Genomic DNA, 23,414 nt, shown 5'->3' on the forward strand with positions numbered 1-23,414 from the left:
AAAAAAAAAACAAAAAATCATCAGCCATTCCACTCTGTGTAGGTGGATAACCAGCGAAGCTGTTTAGCACACGACACAGAGGTGACACAGAATTTTGAACAAAGGTACGAACTCATTTCCCGACTTTTTTTTCTTTGTACATTCCCGCGGATGGCGGAACCACCGCACCGAGGAGAGCCGGAGGAAACTGGACACGCGTGACCTTTCGGCGGGACCACCACCACGGGAGAGCGGAAGGAAAGTCGATACGGAAGCGCTTGGAACGCTGACAAAGAGAGGGTGGTGCGAACGTACAAAGGACTGACGCTGGTCAAAGTGCAGTATTTGTTGTTATCAGTTTAATATCTAATGCGGGTTGTATTTGGACCCGAGGTATTATAAGCTTATCTTTGAAGATTGGCTGTGTACTTCAAGTGGTGCCTCACCTCCGCTGCGGGTCGGCCCGGTCACGCTATCTTCGGGATCGGCCCACGGTTTTTTGCACGCGCACATGAAACAGTGCACGGAAGTCTAGCCATACTCAGCTTCGCTGCAAAAAAAAAAAAAAAGAAAGAAATGCAGATCAATGCATATTTGCATATTGCTGAATCGATGCAAGGGAAGCTTTGTGGGCTGTTTGCGTTAATTGACGTTATTTGGCGATGGTATATTGAGGGCATACGAAAGTCGTGACGTGGTGTGAAATTTTGCCTTGCCTGCTCCGCTCGACACTTATGCGAGCCCTCGGCGCCCTTCGGGGTTGCAGCTTCATCTTAAGAGGAAGCTTTAGCTCGGGCCCAACTCCGACGCGGCCTATTCAAATACATGTAAAACGCAAAAACGTTTTTATGAGATAACCCCTGGGCCGATTTTGATGAAATTTGTTGCATTTGAAAGAGAAAGTTCAATTCTAGTGACTGTTGGAAGCCGAATTTCGATTTAGGGCTTGAATTTTCTTAAAACGATTTTCAAATATTTGACCGTTTGAAAAAAATAGAAGCACAAAGTTTACAAATTCATAGCTCTGCATCAAAAATTGATATCGCTGTTCTGTAAACGGCATCTATTAGATCATTCAAAGCGGACAAATTCAATATGTCATTTTACATCTTACGTGAATTTGTTACGTTGGTTACAACGGTATTGCAAAAGTTGTATTTTCCTATAATTAAATTTTTTTATATTCATGTGTAACATATCAACTTTGTCCGCTTTAGATGTACTATTAGATGCAATTCACAGAATTGTATTATCATTTTTAGTGGCTGAGTTACAGAGTTGTAAACTTGATAGTTTCGTTTTTTGAAAATTTCCGATTTTTGCCAATTTTTAATAAAAAATTGACGACCTAACTCAAAAATTCGAAAACAACAGTCACTAGATTTTAGGTTTGTCTTTTAAGTGCAAGAAACCTAGTCACATTTGGTGCAGTGGTTGCCGAGAAAAACGAATTCTCCTTTTACATGTATTTAGGTAGGAGCACCCGAGCTAAAGCTTCCTCTTAAGAGGAAGCTTTAGCTCGGGTGCTCCTACCTAAATACATATAAGAGGAGAATTTGTTTTTCTCGGCAGCCACTGCACGAAATTTGGCGAGGTTTGTTTCATTTAAAAGAAGAACGTGAAATCTAGTGGCTCGTTGTTTAGAATTTTTGATTTAGGCTGTCAATTTTTTATTAAATTTAGCAAATATCGGAAATTTTCAGAAAATGAGACTCTAAAGTTTACAACTCTGTAACTCAGCCACTAAAAATGATAATACAATTCTGTGAATTGCATCTAATAGTACATCAAAAGCGGACAAGATTAATATGTTACAGAGGAATACCAAATGTCGTAGTATGGAAATAGAGCTCTTGCAGAACCCTTGTAAACAACGTAACAAATTCACGTAAGATGTAGAATGACAACGGATTTGTCCGCTTTCAATGATCTGATGGATGCAGTTGACAGAACCGTAATATGTTCTTGATGCAAAGCTATTAAATTGTAAACGTCGTGCTTCTACTTTGTTAAAACTTTCGAATTCTTGCAAATCTATTTAACAAAATTCAAGCAATAAATGGAAATTCCGCTTCAACAGTCACAGGAATTGAACTTTCTCTCTCGAATGCAACAAATTTCATTAAAATCGGTTCAGGGGTTATCTCAGGAAGACGTTTTTGCGTTTTACATGTATTTGAATAGAGGCCGCGTCGAAGTTGGGCCCGAGTTTAAGCTTGCTCTTAATAATGCATCGCGCTGCACGTGATTAGCCGAAGCGTGCAGTTGGCTGGCACGACTTCGTCCGGAGTGCGCCATTTACCCCCGGCGGCTGCTGTGCGGCTGTGGCGTCGCGCTCCCGATTAAATCGTCGCCGGCTTCGACGGCTGGTTGAGGTGGCCGCGTTTTGGACCGGAGCGGAATGTGAGCGTACGTACTATTGCGTCCGAATGAAACGCGAACTATAGGAAGAAATTATGAATCACACTTCCTTCGCGTGATTTCTTGAAAGCGAAGTGCTCGGCCGCGGCGTAGCTTGGTGCTAGCCAAGGCCTCTCTGGCTTCAGAACTAAGCCTCTGCCAATGAATCGCCTCGGTGCCATACATGCAGAGCTGCGCATGCGCTGTGCGAAAGCTTGTGTCCGGCAAACGGGCCGCTGTCTCAGTCACGGACAGAGAGGCGCCCAAGAGAAAGAGAGAAGATGGAAATGCAGGGAGGTTAAAGGGCAGCTCCGGCGTTCTTTTTAACCACATTGGTTTATTGTCATTTTCAAATGGTATCGACGGTCCTTTCACTTGATTAGTGGTTGAATTTGCTTAGAACTTCATGAATAATTTTTAAATAACCGATAAACGAGATACCGAAACGGGTAGCTGCTCCGTGTGTTGTAACGATGAGTGAATGACGTCAGGTCCTACACTACCGTAATGTATACACGCAGTACACGTGGCGCTAACACCAAAGAAGCGAAACTGACAATGTCTCCTGACGACGCAGGCAGCTTTTACAAGGTCTCCGAACTAGACAAACGGCGATTTAAGCGACGATTTCGGCGACAGTGGGGTGACTCTGACGTCGCAAACACAGGGTAGCCAGTAGCAAGTCATGGGCCCGGAACGTAACCAATTTTTTTTTCGTTCAAGTTCATATTCAGGAAAGCTAAACAGCTTGCAGCCATGTGATTTGGCAAAGATAATCGGATTGCAAAAGAGAACATGTAAGCGAAGTTTTATTAACATCAGTGGACATCGAAAAATAGCCGGAGTGGCCGTTTAACCAAGTCTTCGCGACTGGATTGCCTGCCCTGCAAGAGAGAGAGCACCCAATGTGCTTTAAGACCCTGGACGTGTGCCGCCCATTTGAGCACGTGAGGCGCGCACTGTAGAGAATGTCGCTGCTGGGACCTATTCCCAGAAGCCGAGGTCGCAAGCAGAACAAACGGCGAACTGGAAATAAAGAGAGATCCTTGAGAACTGCTGGTTTGGCGCCCGTGCGTACGCAGGGCGTTTCGAATATGTCGTGCTCCAAGATTTAAATAATATGCAAATGCCACATAGCTGGACAGAACGGAGCCTAATGTTGGTCGTCGTCGCTTACTCGGAGTACTTTTTTGCATTCCGCCTATTTACAGAACTATAGTCTTAATTAATGAACTCAAATTAATCAACTCAAATATTATAGATTAGAAGTGTCAGTGACAAACTTGTAGAAAACTCTCGCTGCAGTTTTGTGTTGCTCAATGCGTGCTACATAAAAGTTTTTTCCGAGCGTGAAAGAAGCCCGCGAATACACGCCAAGTGCCTCGAGCGGTCAGTCGGGGCACAATGGGCCGGGGTGAAATCCCAAAACGCCCGTGTACCGGGCATCGGGTGCACTGTTTAGAACGCCGTGCGATCTAAATTAATCCGGAGTGCCCCACTACGGCTTGCCTCATAATCACATCCTGGTTTGGCACGTAACACCGCAGAATGAAAATTTTATCTGCGCCAAGGCAGCGCCGAGAGGCGCTGCGCCCAACGCAGCCGGCGAGAGAGAGAGAGAGAGATTCTCTCCTCGCCAATCACCGACGAATTTGTAAACGCGCTTTTGTGCATACCGTACTCATGAGATGTCATTTATCTCGTTATCGGTGATAAGGACTAGCATTGTTGTTTGTTATGGCCGCCAGCGAATTTGGGCTTTATCGCAATACTCACCGGCTGCTCCCCTGAATGATTTCTCGGACCTTGTCCATTATTTCACCGGGAGTGAGCTTCCGTATACTGTCTGCGTGATGTAGTGCTCCGTCCTCTAGCTCTTTCCTTCCTCCACCGGGTGATACTTTTACGGATAAGGTAAAATTCTAACTAGAGCGAGAGATAGGTTAGTGGAGACGTAAACGTGAGCGGTGGCGCTGGTGGCGTACAGCTCAACCGGATGAAGCGCTGTCATTGCAGTAACCACGCGTGCTTTAATTCGCTGTTAGCCTAAATTTGCGGCAGTGCCGTAATCGTGAACAGGTAACATTAATTTTTTTTCCTCGTTTATAAATGAAAGCATCCAGCGAAAAAGCCGGCGTCTTTATAGCGAAACGCCACCTAAATTCCCGTTGGCTGCAACGGCACCTCACGAGTGCGCCTCGACGGAGCAGCAGAGTGGGCGAAACGGGACACCTGCAGGGCGATAGCGCGCCAGGTGTGGCGTGAAGGGAAAGGGCATCGCCACGACGCCACGTCAGCAGCGCTCCTCGACGGGGCAGTTAAGACGGCGCGACGTCACGGGGCGAGACGGTTGTCGTCCGCGAGACATTCGCGTCACGCGCGCTTGCGGATGGCGCCGTCTCTCTATTGGACCCTGGCGCCCTGTCCGAACCTCTCTCTCGCTCTCTCTCTCTCTCTCTCTCTCTGTCACGGCCACCAGGCTTAGTTGCTGGTCGTGCCTCTGGGCCTTGGTGGCTGCTGCTTCTTCCTCGGTCTCGTCGCGCAGGATGTTGGTGGCACGCGGCGTTGGCACTGCAGGCGGCTGCTGCTGCTTGCTTGCTCGGGCAGCATGTACCGTTGTGGTACATTACTCGCAGCGCAAAACTCGAAGCAGAACACAGCGGCGTTTTTTAGGACGTTAATGCTTTCGCATTCACAACTCAAGTGCTTTGGTGTCCTCGTAGGTTTATTTTATTGTGATAACTATTATGTCTACACTCCACGCGCATTTCTGCCGTCGGCGTGAGGTTACGTGTAAAATCTAGGGGCGATAAAATCTTTGCCGCACGCCATATACTCGACCTGCGAGTGAATGCGAGGGTGAGCCGGCGAACGCGTCTCAATGTCGCGTGTGCGAGTGAGGAAGGCGGGCCGGATGCGCGCCCTCTCCTGTCGCGCGCGAGGTACGGCGCTGAGGTGAGGGAGGGAGGCGCTCTTCTGGCGGCGGCTGCTGTTTATGGCTGCTGCTCCTATCCCATTGCAGAGAGGGACAAACCGCGTTCATGCGCGAAACTTTCGGACTACGGTCGGATCGCTGCCAATAGTCGGCACTTGTGCATAGGCACAGATGGCCCGGGCTGCTTGAATAACCGCGCGGGCTGAGGCGCACTGTTCACCCCGTTCTTCTCGCGGTGTATATGCCACGCCTGTACACGCGGTGAGGCTCGCTAACGAGATACAACAGATGTATATATATATATATATATATACGCACGAACCGCGTGCTGCCGACCGTGAAAGTTTCTGGCGGAGGTGCCGTAACAACAACAAACTCTGTCGCGGCTTGTCCGGCGCTGTTTGTCGTTTGCGAGGGGGCTGCGCGGACCAGTGTGGGAGCCCTCGAGGCATGCATGCGCTCACACTGCGACGATATTTTGGTGCCGCTTTTCTTTTTTTTTTTTCTTAATCTGTGCTTCTCGCGATCGATTTCTCGGACTCGATAGCGGGTGAAGCTTGCGCGGAGTCGTTTCAGCGAAAGCCCCTTTTACTGCGAGCTTTCGTGAAGTCTGCGCCGGGACCCATACAGCTTAGCTTCTGTCGTAACGCAATTATTACATTGACCAATGAGCCTGGGCTGTACTCTTATTTTTCCCTTAATGTCTTGTTCTTGTCAGTCAGATAATATGCTGTTAGCATCTGTTCACGTTAACACCGCAATGCTTAACAGAGCCCAGCACATAGACCATTTCACGTTATCGGAAAATGAGATTTCTTGTTAGCGTTTATTACTGGCCCGTAGAAAGTGCGTTCGTCCCTAAAATAAACAAGTATTATTTGATTTAGAGCAGTGTAGTAATTAGTTTCCGGGACTGAGCGCACTAAAACTTCTGTCCAGCATATCTAAAGCGCTACGGTGGGCCTTGCGGTCAGCTGTGCATGCACGTATGTTGCGTAATTTCGGTATTAAATCCAGCGTACCAAGAATGATACGTTGTGCGTTTTAAAGTGAAGGCCAATAGTAACGCCGCCTTGAGAAGTTCCCGCAAGAGCAGTTCTCCGTGAGGTCACAGATTTAAGCAGCGCCGTCTGCCGGTGTCTCGTTAGGCGTTTATCTGTGAAAAGTAACTGCGTGCTATTCCTAAAGGAATGAAAGGCTCAACCGCGGACATTTCTATTTTATAATCTTTCACGAAATTTACAGAAGAACAAGAGAGGATGTCTTGGGATCTGCGACACCACTTTAACTTATTTTGGTTAGCAGCCCGACAACCTGCGTGTAAACGTAAGGGAAGCGACAGTAAAGAGCGCTGTTCTGTCACTTAATTCTCTTGCTTCCCACGTACGTAGGTGGTCGCGCTGCTTAACAAAGATGCTACATTAGCAACATGCCCGTTCATGCACCCTTGCGAGTCGGTTCGACATAGCGGTACTCATTTCTGGCGGTGAAATTCAAGAAATTTTGCATTTATTTTGTGCGATAATAATGAAAATTTTCCCGCCGAATGGATGCGCAAGAAGCTTGGCGAGGGCCCGTTTCGAAGTAATTTGCGTTACTCTTCAGTGTGGCTTTACACGATTCCACCATTCAGCCCTAAATGATTGTAGGATAGGACAGGAATAACGTTATTAAATGCCGGCAACCACGCGTCTTGACGTTGGCCAAACGTCGTCCCAGGGTTTGCGCCCTACTCTGCGCTACACCAGCTCGGCCCGCTTGTGGTGGGTCGCGACGCTCGTGCTTATCGAGCGCACCCCGGGCCTGCTGGACGGCCCATAGTTGAGTGTCCTTGCCTGTAGACTGCGCTGCACTTTGAAGTTCGGGAGGGTGTGACCTGCAGAGGTAGCTTCGGTCTGGAACCTGGCACAGTGCGACATGATGCGCCATCGATCCGTCGCACCCACTGCACAAACATGATATTATTACAACAAATTATTATACTAATCTCTATTTCATGCGCTCCTATCAATGTTCGTTATCCAGCCCGCATAAGTAACATTGCTTGCATTCGGGGCTGGGCAATCGGCGGGTATGTACGAATACCCGTATACAACGGTTTAAAGATGCAATAAGAATGCGTATACAGTGACGTTGAATGTATACGTTTCGCATGTAACGTGCGATCCGCTGCGCCTTATTCAAAGGCGGACGCCTGTAATGCCCTGCGAAATTTTGTTGCCGCCCCCCCCCCTCTCTCTCTCTCTCTCTCTCTCTCATTCCGTGTTCCGAATGCGTCTGCGGTTGTCTGCGCGCGGCGTGCATTCTGCTAAGCGGCGACGCCGACGGCGGCTTCGATGGCCTTGGCGCGCGCAGCTGCAGGCGGTCGCGACCGGCCGAGATTGGATTGTCCGCTGAGGCGTCCCCGCTGTCCGGCGGCTTTGGCTTTCCCCGCAGCTTCCCTCGCCGTCTCTCTCTCTTCTACTGCCCTTTGTCTTCAATCTCCCCTGTCTCCCTCACCCCTCCTCCATCCCCCTTTAGATCGTCTCATCTCTTCTGTGCAGTTTTGTGCCGCTCTCTTTTTCACTCGCTGTCCAGCCGTCATTATCGTCCCCTGCCTCGAGTACATGCGGCTGGGGTTCGGACAAACGGCCCGAGTTATGGATTCGGAATGGTTGGGAGGGAGAAAAAGGAAGACAGGAAGAACTTCCAGACTTCGGGAATGTCTCTGAACTCATCCACTGCTACACCAGGAGGTCCCCATGGCAGACACCGCCAGCGTTTCTCAAGAGTTATCTTTGAAACGCGGGCAGCGTCGTATTCGTCCGCCGTACAGTATGGCAGGTTGTTATCTACGCCACCACACTCTGCGTAGTGCCAGATGGCACAATTCTAACCATTGATCTAAATTACTCGAAGAAGAGGCCATTACTTCTACGAGAAATCGAAATGTTGAAATAAATAATTAACGTAATTACGTTAATTAACCTTTAAATGAATTATCTTATGCCATATATTTCAATCTCCGAATTGTAGCCGCTGAGTTCGCAAGGCATATCCACTTGGAGCGAATTCTCTGGACAGCACCAATTCCGACACCAATTTTCAAAGTGTCCGATGAACTGCATTGCCGTTCCAGTTACTTTTTTAAGAAACCGCTGCTGGCCGAATTCGAGGCCCATCACACCGCGCTTAGGGAGGCCTCGCCGAAGGTCGTCGTCATCAAAGAACTGCCCGCACACAAAAGACCAGTCACGCATGGCACGCAGTTTTTACAGCGAAGCTGTTAAAGGGAAGCTGAAAGGTTTTCCAGAAAAAATGAGTGAACATCTGTACATAATGGTTTTCAACCCTCCGAATTCGAGTATCGTATCGAAATTGAGCGAAAGAAAGCGCAAATATATTTTATTTCGACGAAAAGTGCAGCAGCGGACACGCCCAGCTCGCGCGTCTCGTTTCCGCCTGTGATTGGTCGGGCGCCTCGTGACGACAACACTAGTGTTCGTCCGAACCGACCGCTGCCGCTACACGTGAAGCGCGGTGCCAGGTAGTTCGGTGCTGTTTTTCTGAGACGGTAATGGAAAATTGAGAGAGACTGCGTTTTTCTGAGGAGTTCGGCGTTACTCCCTACATGTACGAGCTGAGTTCCCCAGATTCGTGTCCGTGTGTAGACACAAGACTATCATCATCAGGACTGGCTCCAGAGTCGTCGCCTTCTTCGCTGGCTCGTTGGCGTTCCTCGGCGCTACGGCTCGAACGGGCTCGTGCCACTGCTCCCGCGTTCGTCGTCGTCATTGATTAATTAAATAACACAAGAAGGTAACCAATTTCACAGCAGAGCTGTTAAGGGCTAGTTCCTCCAGGATCGTCTCCCTGTGTAGACGCAAAACTCCCCGTACGTGAGCCAATCCCGAAGATAGTACAATATCGGGCCAACCCGCGGCAGAGGTGCAGTTCGCCATTAAGGGGTCCGCATACACTGCTTCGCTGGTCATCCTTCTTCACAGAGTGGAAGGGCACTGAGTTTTTTTTTTCATCAATCTCGAGTGATTTGAACTCAACGACGAGCCTCGATCAGTCAGCGGCAACGTTGCGAAAAAGCACGCGACGGCTGAGCAGAACGGCTGTTCGCTGCACAGAATCTGTATGGGACAGTTTTCGGCGAGACCTGCGACCAGCGCGCAACAGGCAGAGCCGCCCGCCAGAGAAGCTGGTTACGCGCTGGACGGCTCACCAACGACTGCGCTCCCTGTACAACTTGCCTCCATGTTAGGTGGCGTGTTTGCAAGCCGTGCCTGAAAATTCCAGCGTGGCCGAGTGTGAAGATGAAGAGATGCACTTGGACGCGGGCACTCGAACGGCGGGCGCTAGAAAAGAGGAGGAAGCGGAAGGAAGCCAGGCATTTTGGCGGACGGTTCATATTCGGCTTCTCACGTTACAATATGCAGGCTGCTCCGGCTAACTTTAGCCAGAGTTTATGCGAATGCTGCATAGCTGGACAGAACCAAGGTAGTGTTTGCTGTCGCGTGGAGATACTCAAATTATTTTTCATTCCGCCTAGTTAAATAATTAGTCTTAATTAATTAAGCAACTTGTAAAGTAATAGGGGAAAAGTGTCAATGAGAAAATTGTAAAGCGGCATGAAAAACTCCCGATACAGCTTTCTGCTGCTCAATACGTGCTGCATAACAGTTTTTCCGAGCGTGAAAGAAGTCCGCGAATACACGCAAAGTGCCTGCAGCGGCCAGTCGCGCGGGAATGTTCCCCCTTTCCTCTCTCCTCTTCCTTTCCCGCTAGGTCACGTGGCCGCTTTTTAGTGAAGTCTGACAACGATGGCACAGGCTCCGCATCAACGGCTGAATTCGCTGTAAAAGAATGCACCGATTATTACGATAATCCCTAATAGAAAATTTGAGCGCAGCTCTATACGTGTTTTCATTTCGCGATATATTGGCTGTCTAGCGCAACCTGTCTAGCGCAGTACGTTGCAAACGAAGCGAAGTGCGGAGCGACTGTCTCTAAATCGGTAGATGGCGAGAACCAGCGCGTGGGTGCGATTCACAGCAGACGCCGCACACGGACCTCCGCTTATGCAGCGCTTTGTTTCCCTATGCCTGACGTGCGCTACTCTGGCGCCATCTCGTAGCCATTGTCCCCGCAGAACCCATCTTGCGAGGCACTACGCTTTTCTTCTCACGCCTGCGCGTACCCTCCTCCCGCGCTTTCTTCCTCGCGCTCTCCTCACTGTCGCCGCTGCGCCCCGCGTTCGCTCTTCCATCCTTCGCTGTGCTTACGGTTGTCACACGCTGCATTTTCGGTGATCGGGCCAGATCGGCATCGAATTTATCGACGATTGATTCCGCGCTGCTGCGAAAGGTAAAAATGTTATGCTGACGGTTTGCGGCCAACGAACAGTGCCCAGCGATTGAAACGCGGTAATAGGAGCGCATGTCTACCGGCACTTGCGCCAGCAAGAAGTGCCCAGTATACGGAGCTTTTGATTAGTGGTTCCGCACATTCCGTCCCAGCTACAACTATGGGAAGACCACGAGTAGCGTGTGCTCCTGATGAAGAAGCTGCCCGCCGCGAACGTCAGCGAGAGTTGGCTCGTGAACGGGCTCGTCGTCGTCGTAGGGCCTGCCTCACGCGGAAAAAATAGAAAACTGGGAAAAGCGCAAAAAAAAAAAAGAAACGCGCCTAAAGCATACTCACCACGCGAAGCGCGCAAAAGCTAACATGAGGTGAAAGAACGGTGAAACAACAGATTTACATATGGACTGTTTGCGTAGTTTTACTTGCATGGTGTAACGCTCGGTGCAACCAACACAGCTTCGCTGTTCGACCATCTCCACGGACTGAGAAGGGGCGCTGATTTTTTTTTCTTTCCCTCTTTCTACGGTCGTACTCTCGTACTCCCGAGAACACGCAAACGTCCTTTGTTGTAGCGACGTCACAAACACAGACCAAGTCATCTCCTTCAAAAAAAAGGAAAGGATAAAGAGAGAGGGAGAACACGCCTGTCACCTCGCTGAACTGCGGCAGTGGCCATTTGAGAACGCGGCGAAGTGAAGCAAAACAGTTGTAGGCTAAGGATGCTTTGAGGAAAGGTATTTCAAAGAGCATCCTAAAAGCTTGGTTTTACTTCTTGCTTTTATGTTCTGGCATTGTTTTGTTCGCAACGGAGAAAATGTTGGCGTCTTCCCGACGCGGAACATCATCTGGGTTGTCAAATCCGAGCGTCCTCGCACGTCCCAGTTTATTTATTTTATTCCTTTATTTTATATACTTGTCTGTAGTAGTAGCGAGAGGGTCATTGTGGCAGCTCGGAGGAAAAGTCCGAGATGTAAAAGCATTTCCTGATGTTTTCTTTTGGGGAGGGCCTGACGGACTTAGGCCCAATCTACCGTATGTATTCGACTCCAAGCCGCTTCTTTTACCCGTCGTGGTGGCTGAATGGTTGTGGCGTTGCGTTGCTGAGCAGGAGGTCGCGAGCTCGAGATCCGAATGCGGCGGCCGCAATTCGGTGGGCCATCAATGTAAAGAAAAAGAATGCCGCTGTACCGTGCATTGGAGGCACGTTAAAGGAACTCCCCAGGTAGTCAAAATGAACGCCGAGTACCCCACTACCGCAGCCCTGTTAAACCGTTGTGCAGTTCGGTCAGTTCTGGGGACGTAAAGCCCTATAATTTAAGAAGAGACTTTGGTCTTTATTATTAACGCGACAGCGTTAAGGAGCTCGTGTCGCAGAAAAGCCGGTGTCGTCGGCATCGGTGTCGGCGGCGTTGGCCGTGAGCGATAAATCCCAGCAGGCACTTCATGAATAAAAAACAACTTGCAAGATGGGCTGGGTGGGAATCGAACCAGGGTTTCCGGAATGTGAGACGGAGACGTTACCACTGAGCCACGAGTTCGATGCTTCAAAGCGGTACAAAAGCGCCTCTAGTGAACGCGGTGTTGCCTTAGAAACGAGCTGTTTCTAAGGCTCAGGCGTGCGTCGCTTGCTCAGGCGCACATTTCGTTGTCGCGCCGAACGCTGCGTTGCTCGACGCTCACCGCGTCCGATGCGGGGCGCGTAGTCGCTGCGCCGTAGCCCATTGTCTTACACCCCTTGGCGGGTCGACAGCACTCTTGAAGGCGAAGCTTAAGCGTCCTCCAATTTATTATTATTATTATTATTATTATTATTATTATTATTATTATTATTATTATTATTATTATTGTCGTTGTTGCAGAACGACGCAGACAAAATTCGGCGATTGGCTTAATAACCGAGAATGCGTATCGAGCATTCTACAGTGTCAGCAACTTGTTTAGCATTCAGGTTGCCTCTAAGCAGTATTGTGATTAACCCCCGTATTGACGAATGCGCCTGAGCACGAAGACCGATTGCGTGACTCGATGTAGGCGGCACCTGGCGTGAACGCGACTAAGGCAACGCGATGAGCGTATTAGGAGCGTTCGCGCCATGCGCCATATGGATGAAGCCCCGTCATATCTTTCGCGACTATTGTGGACTGCAGATGAATGTCAGTGGCGTAATATTATTGCGATATCAGTTATTACATTGACATTCTAAGCGAATTTTTGCCGTCGGCGTCGCCGTGACGTTGCGTATATATTTAGGTATGTGTATGTTATGGGCCACGCCATGCTATATGACATTCGGTACATGCTGGATATATTGCCACACAATTCTATCACTACAGTTGCTCACACCAGGCCTTGCATTCTTGACAAAATTATTCCTCGGAATGTTTAAAATAAGACTGTTAGCGCATGACTTTTTATCTTAAATATTCGCAAAATTTAATATTAGCAGTGGGGAACAATAGCACAGCTCAAACCTGAAAATGATGCAATTTTATTGGCGTGGCTGCGCACCATCTCTGGGATCGGCCTAGGAAAGAGGTTTGAAACATAAGCCGATACGGAAGAGTGGTCATAAAATCGCTAAAATGTCAGCTGTAAGTAACAAGCATAAATTGTCCAATGACACGATTCAAATAGAGGACTCCTGGTGCTACAGCTCGTGTTCACGTAGGTTACGTCTACCACGACAGCTACGAGTCTTCCACTTCGTGTATTATTCTAACCTGTTGCTATCGCATGCATTCATTGCTTTGCCCTGATCGCGAAACTGTGATAAAGTTTATTACTAGGCCCGGCATATTCTACTTAATAAAGATCAATTCAGTAAAACTATGCTTTGTGCGTTTTCTAGCTGCCGCACTCGTATGTACTGAGAAAATACATCGCTTTAATGCGCGTTTATGCATGTCGCATTATACACATATATATAACGAAACACACTGACCTTCTCAAAGTTCATGAAGAAGTTAGTCATTTGCTGCAAGCATTTGCGAGAAATGAAAAAAAGAAACACCAACCCTTCACCTACCGCAAAATTGGGGTAAGCGAAGCTTGACCTGCGTGCACCTGACCTTCGTCACGGTTAGTAGCCCGCAGGTACTGCCAGGTTGCTTCGGCCTCCCGCTCTCTCAGGTCGGGATCTTCTCCTTGCTGCCGGATTGCCTGGGCTCGGGCAGTTCTAAAGGCGCGTTTATAGACCGTTTTTTCGTAGACGCCGCCATATTGTGAACGCAGTGGCGCCGCCTATGAGCAGCGCCATACTGGCTTGGGTGAAAGCGGTCTTTTGCATGGCAGGTATACGCTTGGCGGTAGGTTCTGACGTTTGTTTTCGCGGTCATGCGGTCTGTTTAGTATGACGTGCGTCTTCTACGTGGTAAACGGTTCTGTGAGACGTGCTGAAGTGGTTTAAGGCGTCATGGCCGGAATTTCTGCTGTCGTTGAGGTGGACGGAACACGCAGCGCGATGTGTGCGCGCATATTTGAGCCTACAATCAGCCTTGGAGATGAATTGTGTATTTCTCAATGTTCCAATCACTAATGTGACCTTATTGCAGTATTATCCTCTATTTCTAAGCTGTAGTTTAGGAGCCATGAAAAATACGCGACGATCGTAACAGCGTGGGCATCGTTCTGCTACAATAGAAGCTGTGCTGTTATACTTTGACAAGCGTTCAAACTGTTCGATGCAGGTTACATTGCGTGACTACTTGGTTGGATGGGTGATGTTTCCACCCATGAATAGAATAGTTTTGGCTAGTAATAGCAGCATACCTTAGAGTCTGAATTAAGCTTGTCCAGCAAAGCGACCGTTGACGAACTGCGCGAGCATCCTAAGCATTAGTAGGTGCTCGGTTACAGATATATTTGTTCTATATAGCGCATGGTCCAAGCATGCGGCATCAGCGGTTATATATTTATAAACGTTGTGCGGCGCTAGCCCGTTTAACTTGTTTTTTAGAGAAATAAGATGATAACCGAATTTTTTTTTCGGTTGTGTTCGTTCAGTTCTCTACGACGTACTGACACGTATTACGGAAATTTTGCGCTCAAAAATAGCCATCGCATTCTTTTTATGCGAACCCTCTCATTTACTATGCCTGTATACAGGCCAAAAAGGCAATGCCGAAGCACACAGCTTATGTATGTATCGTGCTGGCTCACCAACCGCAGTCATCGCTGTGTTGAGCAGCGCCATGGGCCTCATGCAGCAAGGCTAGCGTAGACATATGGTAATTTCAAACACACTAGACTTGAAATGTGTGAGAACGATGCCAGTGTATCACAAATATTTGATAGCGCCTGCCGCTCAGATGTTTCGTGGTTGCCTTAGGTTGGTCGTGCACGAGCATGCGCTCGTATGTTTTATGTTTTACTCCCTACGCTAATCGATCAGACAGTCAGCTGATTTACCATTTAATGCTGGTAATACAGAGACGCCGGTTTTCTTTGTTGAATTAAAATCAATATTAGCAAAATAGTAAACAACTCATACACGCACCGCGACTGATAATGCGCGTACACCGTGGCTGATTATGCACGTCACATTTTTGCGCCCCCAAGACATATTTCCGCCTACAGTAGTTGCTGATGCACCGAAAGGCTTCCCTGACGACCTTATATGAACGAACATGGCGTAAATTTCCCAAAGTAAGATCTAAAACATCTCGAAATCGTTCCGCAGCACGCGACAGCAATAATTTCTAGCAGCGCCGTGCCGGATCGCCCAAGCCAGAGAGGAGGAAAGGCTCTCCGCGCGCCCTATCCTCCTCGCCCGATGAAACGGTCTATAGTACGACGTTATCGGCGCGCGGGTGAGCGTCGCAGCGCGTTGGCAGCGTTCGGTTACGTTAGCTGCGCCAGTGCGTCGAACCGTCCGTCGCGCTGTAGACGCTGTTGTTCTCGCCAACGTGACGTAACATGTGCGCGCGCTCACGCTACGTCGGACTATATTCGGCCCTTAACGGCTGGATTGGTGCGCCGACGGCGAGCCCTTTCACGGGCGAGTTCTCCCTGCCGCCTCGTCGAAGGCGGCCAGTTCCTCGGGAGAACGCACAAGGCGTGGCCGTCCCATCCGTTTTCCGAGACTCTACTGAACGGCTACGAAGCCGGTGGCAGCGCGCGCGAAACCTATTCCAGCCCTTTCCCTCCGCGGCGGAAGCGAGACAGCTCTGGTTGGTTGCGCGCGTGACTTGAGCGCGCGCCTATGCAGCTGGAATCCTTGCTAATGACTCGCGCTCAGGCGCAGCGGTTCACTCATCAAACCGCCTTTTCCCCCAGTTGCTCTGGTGCAACTGGGTTTTTGCGTGACCATATCGCCAGCGAAATTTGTGCGCCAATTTAAGCTTCACTTGAAAAAGGAACGATTCTTTCGCCATCGATAACAGAACGCTGCGCGTCGGGCGTTCCGCCGTACATGGTAGTGCCTTCCAAAGTGCTGGTGTGTACGAGACAGTACTTAGTGCGCTGTAACTGAAGTGGAGCCTTATTCGCGTATGCAAGAAATATATACATATTCTGGCGCTTGTGCGTGAAAAATTTGGGAGGTCATATAGGGTCGTGTGTTTAAAGACCACGACCTGATAATCACGCCATAGTGGGGGACTCCAGATTAAATTGAACCGACCACACAGGGTTCTCTAAACGCGTGCACGTTAGACTATCGTACGCGAATACATTTCGCCCCCATCGAAATGCGCCCACGAAATGGGCTGCGGATCGAACGCGCTACCTCGAGCTCAGAAGCGGAACGGCATAGTCACTAAAGCTACCGCGGCGAGTAATGAAGGTTTCTATCTACGCGTAGCGCATCGCGGTTTTCTTTAATTTTTCCTTGCCACCGCTAGACTTAACTATAAAAAAAGGCAAGTCACCTGCACAAATGCGTTCGGCGCAACTGAAGAGCTTACGTTCGAGTAAATACGGTGTTAACGAAGAAGGCAGCTGGGTCTTTTCGAGACAACATTCTGTGAAGCGTTGTTTGGCAAGGTCTCTTCTTCTCGTCGCAGGGCGCCTAGTGTCTCCGCATTTCCACCTTCCGTGAGAGGGAACGTCGCGCTGCCGTTTCACGAGGCGTTGAAGCGTGACGGGGGGGGGGGGGGGTGTAACCGGAGCAGGTGCTACGTGGAAATTGTTGGCATAGGGTTCGGTGACTAAGAGAACTTTTTTTGCAGAGGTTGAAAGACTTGGGTAGGAGTATGCGAACTCATCGCGGACGCCACGCGAGCACTTGCTTATTGTCGTTCCTTGGCGGTGGTTGAAGTCTTTTTGCAAAAATTGATTTGCTGAGCTGCGTTAGTGTTTTACGCACACTGACGCCACAAGTAGTGCTGCAGCTGTGACTTGCACAGAATTAGTATTCCAGAGTACTTTTCCGGAATTATCTTTCAAGAATATTTTTTCGAGGTGTTGCTGCAAGGTGGTAGAGTAGTTCTGCTATAGCTAGTCTAGTTTTGGAATAACGCGAATGGTGGTTTGCCGATTCGATTCTGTCAGTTCTTTCTTATCTTTTTTGTATCGTTCTTTTTCACTGTTTCTGGGATTTGATTCATTGCTTGGACGCACAGCAAGCGCTGACGCAGTGTCGTATGAGTATATCACTGCTTGTATATGTCACAGTCGTTTTTGCAGCAACAACAAATTAGAAAGAAAAACGCGGTATACTTCATTGTGTTCCAAATCGACATAATTACTCTGTAATTATACTAATCACCAGAAAATATGCGAAAAATCGCCCGACTGCCTTGGTTTTTGTTCAGTGAAGCTTGCAGCGCGTTCTAATAACGTTTTCCCACTTCGGCACGTCTCTCGTGCGTCCGTCGCAATTCGTGGCATACCTGCCAGCTGTCCCGAAATTCTCGTTCCGATTCAGGCTCCGTCTACCACTTATCGAACATTTCGTCGAGATTTACGAAAAAGTAAACTCGTCCGCGCATAAGTGTTTGCTTCTCGGAATGCGACAATACCCTTGGAAGCATTGTGATGCTGAAAAGATGCTAGGTGGATGCTTTCTTCGATCAAGTCTATTCTGCTAAGTTTTTAACGTTGGCGAAATCGGCAGAAAGCTGACTCGCTTCAAAAAAAAAGATTCCGGCGGAGCCCGTCTCACGATGAATGTCGATGTTAATGCCATTAGCATTGAAGCAACGCAACGACACGCCCTACGAATAACGCTACCACCGAAGCGCTTCACGTATGAGGCGCGGATGCATCCAGGCTCATCTCTCGCGCTTCCTTATTGGACAGGTGGCGCTATCTGGTGGTGCCGCCGTGAACTCCGCGCATGGCGCTTCTGTGAATATGTGTTCTGATGAGAATCCGCCCGCTACCGGATAGATTTTAAATTATCTTCGTTGTCATTGGCAATGGCGGTACATAGCCAGTGACTCCAAGTTCCCGTGAAAAAAAGCTGAGCGGCGCATACGCAGTGTCACATACTCTGTGACCCAAGTTGGGCCCACGGTCGCTTTCGAGCACTGTCGAGCATGCGCTATACCTATTAGACTCGTGCGTGACCAGTGACCCAGTTTGGTGGGAAAACGGTTAGAGACTGAGATAGCGTGCGGGAAGCATCGTATCAGTACTAATCGCACTAAAATGTCCCAGTGCGTTGCTTGACAGTTTGTGCTGTTCCAAGACTGCTTGCATGTTTTGTGTGTCGAGTCTAAAAAAAAATCAAATCATCGTTAACACTATGTGTATGCATCCCACAAAGTGTGTGTCCTCGGGGCAAACATAAGAGGAAGCTCTAGCTCGGCAACTCGTATCTAAGTAAGTGCGAATGGAGCAATCGTTTTTCTCGGCAGCCATTGCGCCAACACCGATCAGGGTTGCAGCAATTTAAAAAAAAAATGTTAAAATCGAGCTGCTATAGCGAACAGATTTTGTATTCAGGCCGTCAATTCTCTAAGAAAACCGATTGAAAATCGATAAATATACGGAGAACTCGCACAACTTATTGCTCGGCAACAAAAAAGGTCTTAATTTTGTAAACTGCACCGATCAATTGATTTAAAGCGGAAAAAAATTGATGTAATATACACTGTACTGAAATCCGCCACTAATTTGTGAGTAAGGCTTTCGATAACCCTTGTCGACTCGGTAAGTTACGCATAAGCTGTAATTCCATGTGATACCACGTTTAACCACTTTCGATGTTCTAATGGATGGCATTTATACAACTCCGGTACCTCTTTTTTTTTTTTTTTTGTGCAGTGTCACGGATTTCTCAACTTAATGCTTCAGTTGGCTTAATGCATTAGGAGTGTATATATTCACGGGGTGATGAATTTTAATTTTTACGGAATTTTTTAAAAATCGTCTGTTGCACGTAGCATTAAATTAGTCCTTGATCTGGACTGTTAAAAGAGGCGGACATTATTTGCACTCAAAAGATACTCAAGTAATTAACGATAATTTACTAATTATCTTCGGAATTAATTACTTTATGACGCATATGACGCAGTTTACGAATTGTAGTCTGCAAGTTTGCAAGGCGTATCCGCTTAGAATGAATTCCCAGAATGACGCTACTTCGGATATCTAAGTCTCCGTAAAAAATGCGCTGTTGTTCCACTTACCTTTAAGGAAACGCTCTTGTATGCATTGGAAGTACAAAAGCATCTCGAAACTTGTCTTCGTGGAAATTCGCTTCAAGTGAGGACGCGTCTTGCAAGCTCACCGGCTACAATTCGTAAATTGCAATAGTGAGTTTGTGTTAATTACCTCAATATTGTGTTTCGATTTCTCGTGCTAGTAATGTCTGCCTCTGAATAATCCAGCTGAAGGACAAGAATTATCTACAACAGGCGATGTTGAAAAATTTCGTAAAATTTAAAAATTAACACACACACACACACACAGATAGATAGATAGATAGATAGATAGATAGATAGATAGATAGATAGATAGATAAGACCCGACTGATAGTGGTCTGCTCCCGACCGCCGTCAGTTGCAGTTCGCTCACCGAAGAGGCGGCACGTGTGTGGAAGGGAGCTCCCGAACTACGCTTTGCAATGCGGTGAACGCGGTTTAAATCCTAACGATGTACGACGTAACGCTAACGCATTTCTCTCGCTTTTGCCATTAAATCGGCCCTGAATTTTTTAGCCCTATGAATTTTCGGGAATTTTCGTAATACAATTTAGGTGCTGCGTAGAAATTCTTTTCCCTGTAGTCACCAGAATTTAATTTTCTTACATGCAACAAGTTTGACTCCAATCAGGTAGGCGGTTGTCTCATCAAATAATTTTTTTGTTTAACATGTATTTGGATTAGGGAATTGGTACTTGGCGCCGTGGTAAAGCTTCCTCTTTAAAAAAAATAGAAAACAAAAAAAATGTGTGCAGTTCACCGGCTTCCTGCTTAACGGACACGGTGTTTCCTCCAGTTTTAAAGGTCACTAGGTTGGCGGGGACGCGTTATAATATCACCGACGTTCTGTACAATTAAAAAAGAAAAAGAGAAATCTATAAAAATCTGTGTTTTCATTGCCTATCGCTTCTACCCGATGTGTTCAGCTTCTCAGCATTCACTCTTGCGGCAGCCTGATTGATGAAACTTGCGGTGTATGAACTCCTATAATCGCCCGGCAATAAGTGACGCTTTTCTTTGTATTTTCTAACATCGTTGCAGCTGTCGTGGAAACATGACGAAATACGGATTTCGTAGGAAACGACTAAAACGAACTTTTTCTGTCTTTCTTTTTTAAAGAACTACTTTTTTTGGGAGGGGGGGACCAGGTTTAGATTGTGCAATTTATATTGTATTGTGGGGGTGAGCCGCTCTGCGCCTTGAGATGACAGCTGTGAGCATTAAGGATATCCAGTTTTTCTTACATTTTGCGGCTTCTTCAAGAGGCGAATTTCGGAGCCTTCACGTCAGACGTCGCTTCCGTTCAGCAGCGAATCTTGTAACCTTGCGCTTTACAAGGAAGGCGTTTTAATGGGGGAAAAATCCCGACGCGAAAATCCGTGCAGACTGGTAAGGTGCTCTTTGAAAACTATATTTGATTTTCCTTCAAGCGGTTAATTATTTCTGCAAAAAATTGATGGCTGGCCTTCAATTTTTATTTGCTTTTTATTAATTTCTTTTTTTTTTTGCTTCTAAACCAGCGCGCAGCGCGATGGTTACATCACTACGACGTCACAGATTTCGGTGAAAGTCCCGTACCTTCCTCTCGGTGACCTTGGTTCTCTTGAAATGTTAAACTGCGAGGTCGTCATTCTTTACGGCCGAGTGTTTAACTGTACTCTATCTCAGTAGTTCCTTGCAGCACTGTGGAAGCTGCACAAATTCTTAGCCAATAGGAAGGCCGAATAACCCTCGAGATGTGCTCATCTGCGCTGCGTCGTCTGCTTAGCGTCTATCTGCCATCGTGTTGGCATATGGATGGCAGATTTATGCAAAAAAATGTTTTGACGCCGTAACCATAAGCTGCGCTTACGTGTATGTGACAGCAGGGGGGGGATATTCTGTAAGAGTCCACCTAGTGGACTGTCTGTGTCGGCCGCTGCTGATTGGATGCAGCTGTACGAGCGAGGAGACGAGTGTCCCTAGCCCATCAGGAACGGCCGAAATGGACAGTCCACTAGGTGGACTCTTACACAATACCTCACCAGGGCTTCACTTCACCTGTACGCTTTACCTGCAGTTACGTACCTTGCAGCCTTCTTAGCAAGTAGTAAGGGCGAATGCCCTTATAAATGTTCATCTGCCCTACAGCGTCTTGCCATTTGCTGGCTACCGTCTTCATGTATCATGCTAGAGCGAGGTAATAAGTTAGTGATGCAGTGAACAATTCGGGCTTTATAGCGTTCCGCATCGTAAACGCATCACCAGTGCTATTGCTGTGGCGCCATCTGCTAACAATATGTATCAAGCCTGTCTTAAGGATCGGCGCCGTGTCTGTATAGTCCCAGTAGCGTGAACACAAATAGCCGATTTCAATAATTTCCGCCACACTACCCCAACACAACGTCGCCGCTGTCGACGTCGTTCCACCGTAGCCTAGGCCACTGTACGTTGGAGCAGTGCCTCCTCTGTTTTTCAGTGAAGCTTGTATTGGCTCAGAAGGCGCGTTCTCATGGCCACGCAAAAAAAAAGAACATTCCCCATTTGCTCCCAGAGCAGATCAACTGCGGGAAAGGGTTTGATGAGTTGACAGCTGCGCCGGAGCGTAAGTCATTAGAAGGGATTCCAGCTGCATAGGCGCGCGCTCACACCACGCGCGCTACCAATCAGAGCCGTTTCGCTTCTTACGGGGAAGGAAATGGCAGGAAAGGGTATCGCGCGCTTTGCGCTGCCTTCGTTTCCGTTCAGTTTTGGAAAACGCATGGAACGGCCACGCGTTCTGCGTTCCCCCGAGGAGCGGGCAGCGTTCGACGAGCGGCGGCGAGAAGTAGCCCGTGAAGGGCTCGCCGTCTGGCGCGCTGATCCAGCCGTTAGAGCCTCGAGAGGCCCGGTAATCCGACAGCAACGAAAAATGCATGCCGAGCTGAGGGAGTCGGAGGCCTAAGCAATCCGGCACCGTTACCTATGGGTTACTTCACAGTGACGAAGGTGAGGTGCATGCAGGAGAAGCTTCTCTTACCCCCGTTTTTCGGTGGGGGAAGGGTTGGTAATTTTTTGTCACAGCAGCTTGTCTGAAGTTTGCTAGGACACGCGGTAGACGCATCCGCTTCCGGCATGAGCGTTCCGTGCGCGCGCGTCACTAGGCAGTTTTAGCTGCAGAGCGTTAGCGCATGCCGGCTGCCACGACTGCGCATGCGCGGAGTTGAGCGGGCTCAGGTATAAGTTTAGCGGAGCCCGCCGCGCTATATCGTGTTTGCGCCAGAACACGGCAGCTCAGGCTGCCCGCGTGGAACCTTAACTCGCCCGTGATACTGGCTTACCGTCCTAATATATAGCAAGAAATAAATGTTAAAATCGGCCATTGCCTAGTCTAATTTTACGCTGAGGATAAACTGTAAGCGCTATGTTGTACTTATTATTTAGTTGTTTTTTTAACGCTGCTAGGCGTAGAAAGGCCTAGAAGGACGGCGTGCGCGGTCGTGGCCCGATCTCGAAAGTCGCAGGGTCGCGAAAAGTGCGTCGACTTCCGTTCAACAGCTGGCGCCACGCTATTTAAAGCGCCGCGTCAAAAGTAACAGTCGATTTCAATAGTAACGACAAAAGAGTATTCATACTTTGTTCTCGGCCAAGTGATCACCGATTTTACCATTTGTTTCCTGCTGGCACGACGCAGAGCAAGCGTCACGGGCGAATTAGGATCGAAGCGGGCAGCCTCGGTGCTTGTTGCTGCGCGAACGGTGCACGGCGAAGCGTTCCGGTGAACCGATAAACTCCGCGCATGCGCAATCTTGGCATCCGGTATGCGGTAACTCTCTGCTAAAGGTGATGTTCCCAATATATGTATAGCGTTCCGTTGAGCTGCTGTGTGTCAACTGCTGTATATATATACACCGCTCTGAGAGCAGCGGACCGGAACCGCTGTCGCTTACATATACCGTCATTTGTCGATTGTTTCTGCACGAACTTATATCGCTTAAATGAAATGGTGAATCATTTTAGTGCTCTGTAGAAAGCCGCGCCTCTTCGAATTCGGCGCGCCGGCAGAGAAACTTGCGCTGTGAGGTGCGTTCGCTCCGTCGAATACCGTCTCTTGCACGCGCAGTTGTCCGGGGGCGTCCGTATTAACGAGTTTATTGGGGCTGCTCATCATAATGGCGAAGAAGCGCCGTCCGAACTTCGCG

General features: G+C 48.4%; 1 protein-coding gene and 1 pseudogene across 2 annotated transcripts in view; both read left to right on the forward strand.

Moving 5' to 3' along the window:
- The window catches only part of mri (BTB/POZ domain-containing protein mrityu), a 214,235-nt gene that overhangs the window by 140,284 nt on the left and 50,537 nt on the right, over positions 1-23,414 (forward strand). The gene's annotated exons all lie outside the window — the stretch shown is intronic.
- LOC142565101 (U2 spliceosomal RNA) lies at positions 303-477 on the forward strand (annotated as a pseudogene).

The sequence above is a fragment of the Dermacentor variabilis genome, chromosome 11, assembly GCF_050947875.1.
Source record: "Dermacentor variabilis isolate Ectoservices chromosome 11, ASM5094787v1, whole genome shotgun sequence".
NCBI classification, from domain to species: domain Eukaryota; kingdom Metazoa; phylum Arthropoda; class Arachnida; order Ixodida; family Ixodidae; genus Dermacentor; species Dermacentor variabilis.